Source organism: Rhinopithecus bieti, unplaced genomic scaffold (assembly GCF_001698545.2).
Source record: "Rhinopithecus bieti isolate Rb0 unplaced genomic scaffold, ASM169854v2 scaffold_13262, whole genome shotgun sequence".
NCBI lineage: Eukaryota > Metazoa > Chordata > Mammalia > Primates > Cercopithecidae > Rhinopithecus > Rhinopithecus bieti.
The window spans coordinates 2,926,731-2,934,960 of record NW_016808004.1 but is presented as its reverse complement, the minus strand read 5'-3'; positions in this window follow the sequence as shown (position 1 = coordinate 2,934,960).

Below are 8,230 nucleotides of genomic sequence, written 5' to 3'. Positions count from 1 at the left end.
GCCTCCCAAAGCATTGGGATTATAGGGGCGAGCCACCATGCCCAGCCTCATTAACCCTCTAGTTTGTTTTTCACAATAACCCTGGAAGGTTGGGACAATTGTCCCCATTTTATAAAGAGAGAAACCTAATTTATTTTTATTTTCTTTCTCTTTTTTTTTTTTTTTTTGAGACAGAGTCTTGCTCTGTCACTCAGGTTGCAGTGCAGTGGTGTGATCTCAGCTCACTGCAACCTCTGCCTCACGGGTTCAAGCGATTATCCTTCCTCAACCTCCCAAGTAGCTGGGATTACAGCCGGCCAATTTTTGTATTTTTAGTAGAGATGGGGTTTCACTATGTTGACCAGGCTGGTCTCGAACTCCCGGCCTCAAGTGATCTGCCCGCCTTGTTCTCCCAAAGTGCTGGGATTGCAGGCGTGAACTACTGCGCCTGGCTGAGAAACCTAACTTCTGAGAGGTTAGGTGACTTGGCCATGGACACACTGCAAGCTGTATCTGGAACCCAAGCCCCAGATACAGGGTCCTGGAATTTTTGCAAAGTCAGCAGAGAGCCCTGAAGCCAGATTCCTGTGTTTAAACACTGGTTCCATCACTTCCCAACAGTGTGACCATGGTTATTCTGCTTAAATGTGAGCTCTGGTTTCATCGTTGGTGAAATGGGGATAAAGCCAATCAACTATGGATGGAGTTAGGAAGACAGAAGAGCTGGAGTCAGGCCAGGGATGCAGCAAACCCTCAAGGTTAGCTCTTATTTATTTGTCTTGATTATTGTCACCTGAAGGGGCCACCCCTTCAACCGCCCCGTCAACCCCCTCTTGAGCAGCCTCTGAGGAATAACAAAGAAAATTCACAGCAGCCCAGAGTAAATGAATGCCTTCTTTCACAAAGCCTTCCTTCCTGTCTGGCCTCCAGGATGACCTGGGCTGTGCCCACCCACCATGGGGAAGGGGAGGATGAAATCTCCCCTCTCTGCCTCCCACAACACACATGAGGTCCGGGTCCTAGTCAGTTAGTGCACTTGGGCATAATCACCCCTCTTCTCTCTTCTGCCCATCTTCTCATGAAATTGACTTCAACAACTCTACAGTGGAATTTTTTTTTTTTTTTTTTTTTTTTTTGAGACAGAGTTTCGCTCTTGTTGCCCAGGCTGGAGTGCAATGGTGCGATCTCGGCTCACTGCAACCTCCCCCTCCTGGGTTCAAGCAATTCTCCTGCCTCAGCCTCCTGAGTACCTGGGATTACAGGCATGCACCACCACGCCCGGCTAATTTTGTATTTTCAGTAGAGACGGGGTTTCTCCATGTTGGTCAGGCTGGTCTTGAATTCCCAGCCTCAGGTGATCTGCCTACCTCAGCCTCCCAAAGTGCTGGGATTACAGGTGTGGGCCACTGCACCAGGTCTACAGTGGAATCTTTAGACCTAGTTTACAGAGGAAGTCAAGGCTACAGAAGGTGGGTGGCTCTAGGTCATGTGGCTGTAAATGGCAGATCCAGGATGGGCATCCAGGTATCTGAGGCCTCACCCTGGTGTTCAGGGCCTTTGAAAAAATGACCAAACATGGGATGCTTCCTTTCCCCCTAGCTCTGTCCCCAAAACGCCACAGGCCAGACTCCATTTCCTTAAGATTTCAAAACCATCACCTGCCGGGACATAAACGGCAGGAAGGGGCCCCTGAGTCCTTGGCCCTGGCAGACCAAGATGGGAGGGGTGGGGCTTGAAGGCTTCGAAGATGACCCTGAATAGGGAATTGGAACCCCAAGTTCCTGAGGAGTCCTGGGGCGGGGGCTGTGAATGAGACAGCCAGCCCATCTCCCACTCTTCCCCCGCAGCTCCAGCTCCCGCCTTCAGCCTCAGCCTCCAGGCAGATGCCTGCCCCAGGGGTGCCCCCTCGATCCCCACCCCCAGCGGGTGTTGGGTTCAGTAAGCAGAGCCCCAGCTCACCTGGGAAGGTGCAGAGTGAGGAGGGCGTCCAGTTACAAGCTGGGGCTGGGAGGACAGGCAGGGGCAGCCAGGGGGCAGGGGCCAAAGGTCTGGAAACTGATGGTGGGGGCAGGTGTCAGGAGAGGTCTCAAGACAGCCCCCCTCCCTGCAGACCTTATTCCCTTGCCTCCCAGAAAACCGTCTCCCCACTCCTGGCATCTGAAGACCTGGGCATCTCCCCACAGACTGGGCCTGTGCTTGGTAAACTGTGAAGGGCTCTGCACACTTCTGGGAGGTTGATCTCTCTTTCATCTCCACTCCTTTCTCCCCTCCACCCAGATGGCCTCCTCTCCCGCCCCTCAACCGGGCCCTGGCACAGCACTCCATGCCTATTTAAGGCAAATCTCCTGATCTCCTTTTAAATAACATTCGCTCCTTGTTGCGGAGAAAGCAAGCAGGGCTTGAGCTCAAGGAAAGGGGAGGAGACTCAAATATCCCATGGGGTAGGTCATGGGGGAGCGTGGGTGGGGGAAGCAGGTATGTACTCCCCCTCCCAAAGTGAGCCTTGAGAAGGTCCTTTCCCCCATCCCCCCAATCCTGCTGGTCCCTCATTGCATAGGCCCTGGATTGGCTCAAACCCCTTCAGAGGGGCTGGGGCACTCCCAGAAGGCTAGGACAGGGCAGCTTTTGTAGGAGTTGGGGGAGGGGCATGGGGGGATATATGCTTTGGCTAAAGGAGGGGCATACCCAGGAAGACCGGCAAGGGCCTTGGAGGGTCTGGGATTGGATGGACATCTGACCTCACAGCCCACCCAGTGTGAATGATGCACCAAAACTTCTCTTTGTTAGAACATGAGGCTCAGAGAGGCCAAAAAACCTGCCCAGGGTCACACAGCCCCAGTAGAAGGGTCTGAAATCCAAGTTGGCAGGCTCTAGATTTAACACTTTCTCCTCTTCTCTGCCAGGTCTCCTTGTGCCAGGGACTGTATGTGACACATGACTTCTAGGCCCTTTTCAGGCATCATTTAAAGCCCTGAGCACACACCCTTCCTCCGCCTGCCTCCCTCTCTTCTGCCTCCTCTCCAGACCCACCAGAGCTGCCTTTCCCAAGTCTTGGATCCCTGACTCAGGCCTGCCCCACTCTACTTCCTTCTCTCCCCCTTCCCCTCTTCCTAGTCTTTCCCCCAGGTGGCTGCCTCCCTGGCCTCCATTCTAAGCATCACTAATCCCCCTGTGGTCCTCACATGACTGAAATGCCCTCTCCAGGGTTCAAAAAGATGATCAGGGATCTTTTACAGATCATGTTGCCTGCTCGGGACCAGGCGCTCACTCCTCAGGCATGTGAGCCCCAGCAGGCTGGCCCCACCCCTGTCAGGCTGGACTGGGGGCTGGGGGACCAGAGAGAGGAAGAAGCCCTAGCCTGGCCTTCCACTGCTCACTGAGAGCTGAAAAAGCCATAGTGGTCAGTTGGTCCAGTGGCCTTACATCACAGACGAGCAAACTGTGGCCCAGGGAATGGGAAGGAAGGCCCCGGGGTCCCTACAGTGAAACAGAAGCTGAGCTGGGTCTGACTGGAGCCCCTAATAACTTAAGGTGGGGGCTTCATCCTGGGAAAAGAGAGTCTATTATAGGAGGAAATTCAGCCACTGTCACTGTCGCAGTGTTAGCGTGCTTGTTGGGTGGGGCGGGGTGGGGTGCCTGGAGGTGGGAGTATGTGGGGTGAACTTTGGGTTTAATGGGGGTGTACTTGATCTTCTCAGGGTCTTACTAGCCTGGCTCTACCATTAACCTCTTATGTGCCATTGTGGCAAGCCCCTTTCCCTCTTTGGGTCCAGTTTCCTCCTGTAAAATGAGTTGGAGAGATCTTTGAGATCCCTTCCAGCCCAGACCTCATGCATCTCCCATCAGCCCAGCCTCATCTGCCCACCTGCTTCCAGGCTCCTGCCCTGGCTGAGGCTTGTCTCATAGCCTACTGAGGCTCCCATAGCCTCTCTCAGAATTGTCTCTTTCAGCTGGGCGCAGCAGCTTACGCCTGTAATCCCAACAATTTTGGGAGTTCAAGTCCAGCCCGGACAACATGGTGAGACCTTGTCTCTACAAAAAAATAAAAAAAAAAAACATTAGTTGGGTGTGGTGATGCATACCTGTAGTCCCAACTACTCAGGAGGCTGAAGCAGGAGGATTGCTTGAGCGCAAGAGGTCAAGGCTGCAGTAAGCTGATCATGCCACTGCACTCTAGCCTGAAGGACAGAGCAAGATCCTGTCTCAAAAAAAAAAAAAAAAAAAAAAAAAAAAAAAAAAAAAAAAAAAAAAAAAAAAAAGGGAAAGAAAGGACTGGGCAGTGGCTCACACCTGTAATCCCAGCATTTTGGTAGGCCGAGGCAGATGGATCACTTGAGGTCAGGAGTTCAAGACCAGCCTGGCCAACATGGTGAAACCCTGTCTCTACTAAAAATACAAAAATTAGCCAGGCGTGGTGGTGCAAGCCTGTAGAGGTTGCAGTGAGCCAAGATTGCACCACTGTACTCTAGTCTGGGTGACAGTGAGACTCCATCTCGAAAAAAAAAGAAAAGAAAAGAAAAGAAAAATTAGCCCAGTGTGGTAGCACACTGGTAGCACACACCTGTGGTCCCAGCTACTTGGGAGGCTGAGGTGGGAGGATTGCTTGAGCCTGGGAGGTCAAGCCTGCAGTGAGCCGACATTGCGCCACTGCACTCCAGTTTGGCGACAGAGCAAGACTCTGTCTCAAGGAAAAAATGTAAAAAAAACCCAGAGTTGGGCACCAGGGCATACATTCTGCTGGAGGTTTTAGACCCCATCTTACCCTGTTTCAGTGATTGACCAAATGAATGTTCAGGAACAAATGACCTTCCCCAAAGGCACAGGAAGGTATACCTGGCAGGAAATACAAGTTGTTAGAAGATACCACTAAGGGAAGAGAAGCCAGAACCTACAAACTTGGTAACTTCCTACTCTGGGGTCTGAACTCCATCAGCCACTTACTTCAAGCCTCAGTTTTCTCATCAGTAAAATGGGAATAATGATACCAATATCATCCTACATGACAATTCAATGACATATGCAAAGTGCTTTGCTTTGCATATATCAGATAGAGCCCCTGTTTCAATAAGAACTGTAGCTACTATTTTTTGTTCTTTTATTTTATTTTATTTATTTTTTGAGACTGAGTCTTGCTCTGTCATCCAGGCTGGAGTGCAATGGCGTGATCTCGGCTCACTGCAACCTCCGCCTCCCGGGTTCACACCATTCTCCTGCCTCAGCCTCCAGAGTTGCTGGGACTACAGGCACCTGCCATCATGCCCCGGCTAATTTTTTGTATTTTTAGTAGAGACGGGGTTTCACCATGTTAGCCAGGATGGTCTCGATCTCCTGACCTCGTGATCTGCCTGCCTTGGCCTCCCAAAGTGCTGGGATTACAGGCATGAGTCACCGTGCCTAGCCTGTTCTTTTTTTTTTTTTTTGAGACAGAGTCTTGCTCTGTCACCCAGGCAAGAGTATGGTTGGCACGATCTCAGCTCACTGCAACCTCCTTCCCCCGGGTTCAAGTGATTCTCCTGCCTCACTGCCTCAGCCTCCAAGTAGTTGGGACTACAGGCACATGCCACCATGCCTAATTTTTTTTTTTTGAGGCAGAGTTTCACTCTTGTCGTCCAGGCTGGAGTACAATGGCGCCATCTCAGCTCACCTCAACCTCTGCCTCCCGGGTTTAAGCGATTCTTCTGCCTCAGCCTCCCGAGTAGTTGGGATTACAGGCGCCTGCCACTGCACCCGGCTAATTTTTGTATTTTTAGTAGAGATGGGGTTACATCATATTGATCAGGCTGGTCTCGAACTCCTGACCTCAAGTGATCCACCTGCCTCAGCCTCCCAAAGTGCTGGGATTATAGGCGTCAGCTACCGTGCCCAGCCTTGGCCTAATTTTTTGTATTTTTAGTAGAGTCAGAGGTTTCACCATGTTGGCCAGGCTGGTCTCAAACTCCTGACCTCAGGTGATCCACCTGCCTCGGCCTCCCAAAATGCTGGGATTACAGATGTGAGCCACTGCACCCGCCCTGCCCATTTTTCGTTCATTTATGAAATGCCAGGCCTTGAGCTAAGCACTTTGCATATATTATTATGAAATGACATAAATGAACAAAAAATTCATTGACAAGGTGGGAGGGGAGTGTGTCGAAGTAGAGAGGCACAAAGGCAGAGGTTGCTTAGCCAGAGGCGGGCAGGCAGTAAATAGCTAGAGTAAAATCACAACGTCCCAAGTATGGTGTTAAGCAGTCGACATACATTATTTCATTTATTTGTTTATTTTTATTTATTTGTTTATTTATTTATTTATTTTGAGACTGAGTCTCGCTCTCTTGCCCGGGCTGAAGTACAGTGGCATGATTTCGGCTCATTGCAACCTCTGCCTCCCAGGTTCAAGTGGTTCTTCTGCCTCAGCCTCCCCAGTAGCTGGGACTACAGGCATGTGGCACCACACCTGTCTCATTTTTGTATTTTTAGTAGAGACAGGTTTTGCCACGTTGCTCAGGCTAGTATCGAACTCATGAACTCTCAAGTGATCCACCCACCTGGGCATCCCAAAGTGTTGGTATTACAGGCGTGAGCCACTGCACCCAGCCCATTATTTCATTTAAATCTCAGCTTCTTCCTCTGTCAAAAGTAGCGGTTTTGAACAGAAGCTTCCCAAGTCCTTTCTAGTTTAGTGAGTACTTACAGAATGTTTTAAATCTACAAAGTATTTTTCACTTTATAGAGCCGACCACTATTTAGTTCTGTATTCTAATAGTTGTCAGTGGCCGCACAAATAGATGTGGAACTGGAACAAGCAAGGATGGCTCGGTTTTTCCCCAGAGCCCAGTGGAAGGCGGCTCAGAGCCGGGTGGGCAAGAGTTGAAGGCCCACAGGGGCTAGAGAGGGCACGCCCCTTGAAGGCAACGACGTCATGGAAGCTTGGCTCTGGCTTCCAGCCAGCATCCGGTTCTATCTGGTTGTGCTAGGGCCCAGAGGACTGGGCCTGGAACTCATCAGCCCCACCTGTCAGCCCTCCCCTGGCCGGCAACCAGGGGCCTTTGGTTATCACTAAGGAGAGTAAGGCTGAGGGTGAGCTGAACATAGCCGCAATCCAGAGGCCCAGTATCCCATCCCTGCTGGGCACCTCAGGGGAGGGAGTTGTGTTCCTCAGCCAGGCACCCGCAATTTGACTGAGCTCTGTTATGTGACAGACACCATGAAATATGCAAAGACCTCATTCATTCATTCAGTAAATATTTATTGAACACTTAACAGTGTGCCTGGCCCTGAGCTACTTGCAGGGAATCACAAAAATTCCTGCCTGGCCAGGCATGGTGGCTCATGCCTGTAATCCCAACACTTTGGGAGGCCTAGATGGGAGGATCCCTTGAGCCTAAGACTTTGAGCCCAGCCTAGACAACAAAGTGAGATCCCATCTCTAAATTTTTTTTTTTTTTTGAGACACAGTCTCGCTCTGTCTCCAGGTTGGAGTGCAGTGGTGCTTAGTAGAGACGGGGTTTCACCATGTTGGCCTGGATGGTCTCGATCTCTTGACCTCATGATCCACCCACCTCGGCCTCCCAAAGTGCGTGGGAAAAAAATTTTTTTTAAGGTTAAAAAAGTAAAAAAAAAAAAAAAAAAAAAAAAAAAAAAAAAAAAAAAAAAAATCGGGCTCTATTCTAGTAGAAGACGCTATAAAGTAAAGCAGAAATGTGATGGGAAATTAAAAAGAGAGTGAGTCACTTCACATAGAGTAGTCAGAGAAGGTCCCTTTGAGCTGACGGAGGAAAGTAGAACTAGAAAGACCATTCTAGACAAAGGAAAAATTGTGCAAAGGCCCCAAGGCAGGAAAATTTGGAGTGTTTGGAGAGTTGCAAGACCAGCGGTGGGCACACACACACACTAAGCTCTTCCTCAATGAATGCCCGCTAAAGAAATTAACGAATGATTGTAAGGATTTCTGCTTCTAGGCAAGATAATTTACATTCCCATCTAAAAACAATTAAAATACTCCCCAAAGTATGTGAAACATGGTTCTCAAAGCATTAAAGCCCAGAAGATGAAAAATAGTGATTACAGAGAGTCGGCAAACAAATGAGGAGAACCCTACAAATGCCCCACCTGGCTGCCTAAAGAAAATTTCCGGCTGGGCGCGGTGGCTCAAGCCTGTAATCACAGCACTTTGGGAGGCCCAGACGGGCGGATCACGAGGTCAGGAGATCGAGACCATCCTGGCTAACACGGTGAAACCCCGTCTCTACTAAAAAATACAAAAAACTAG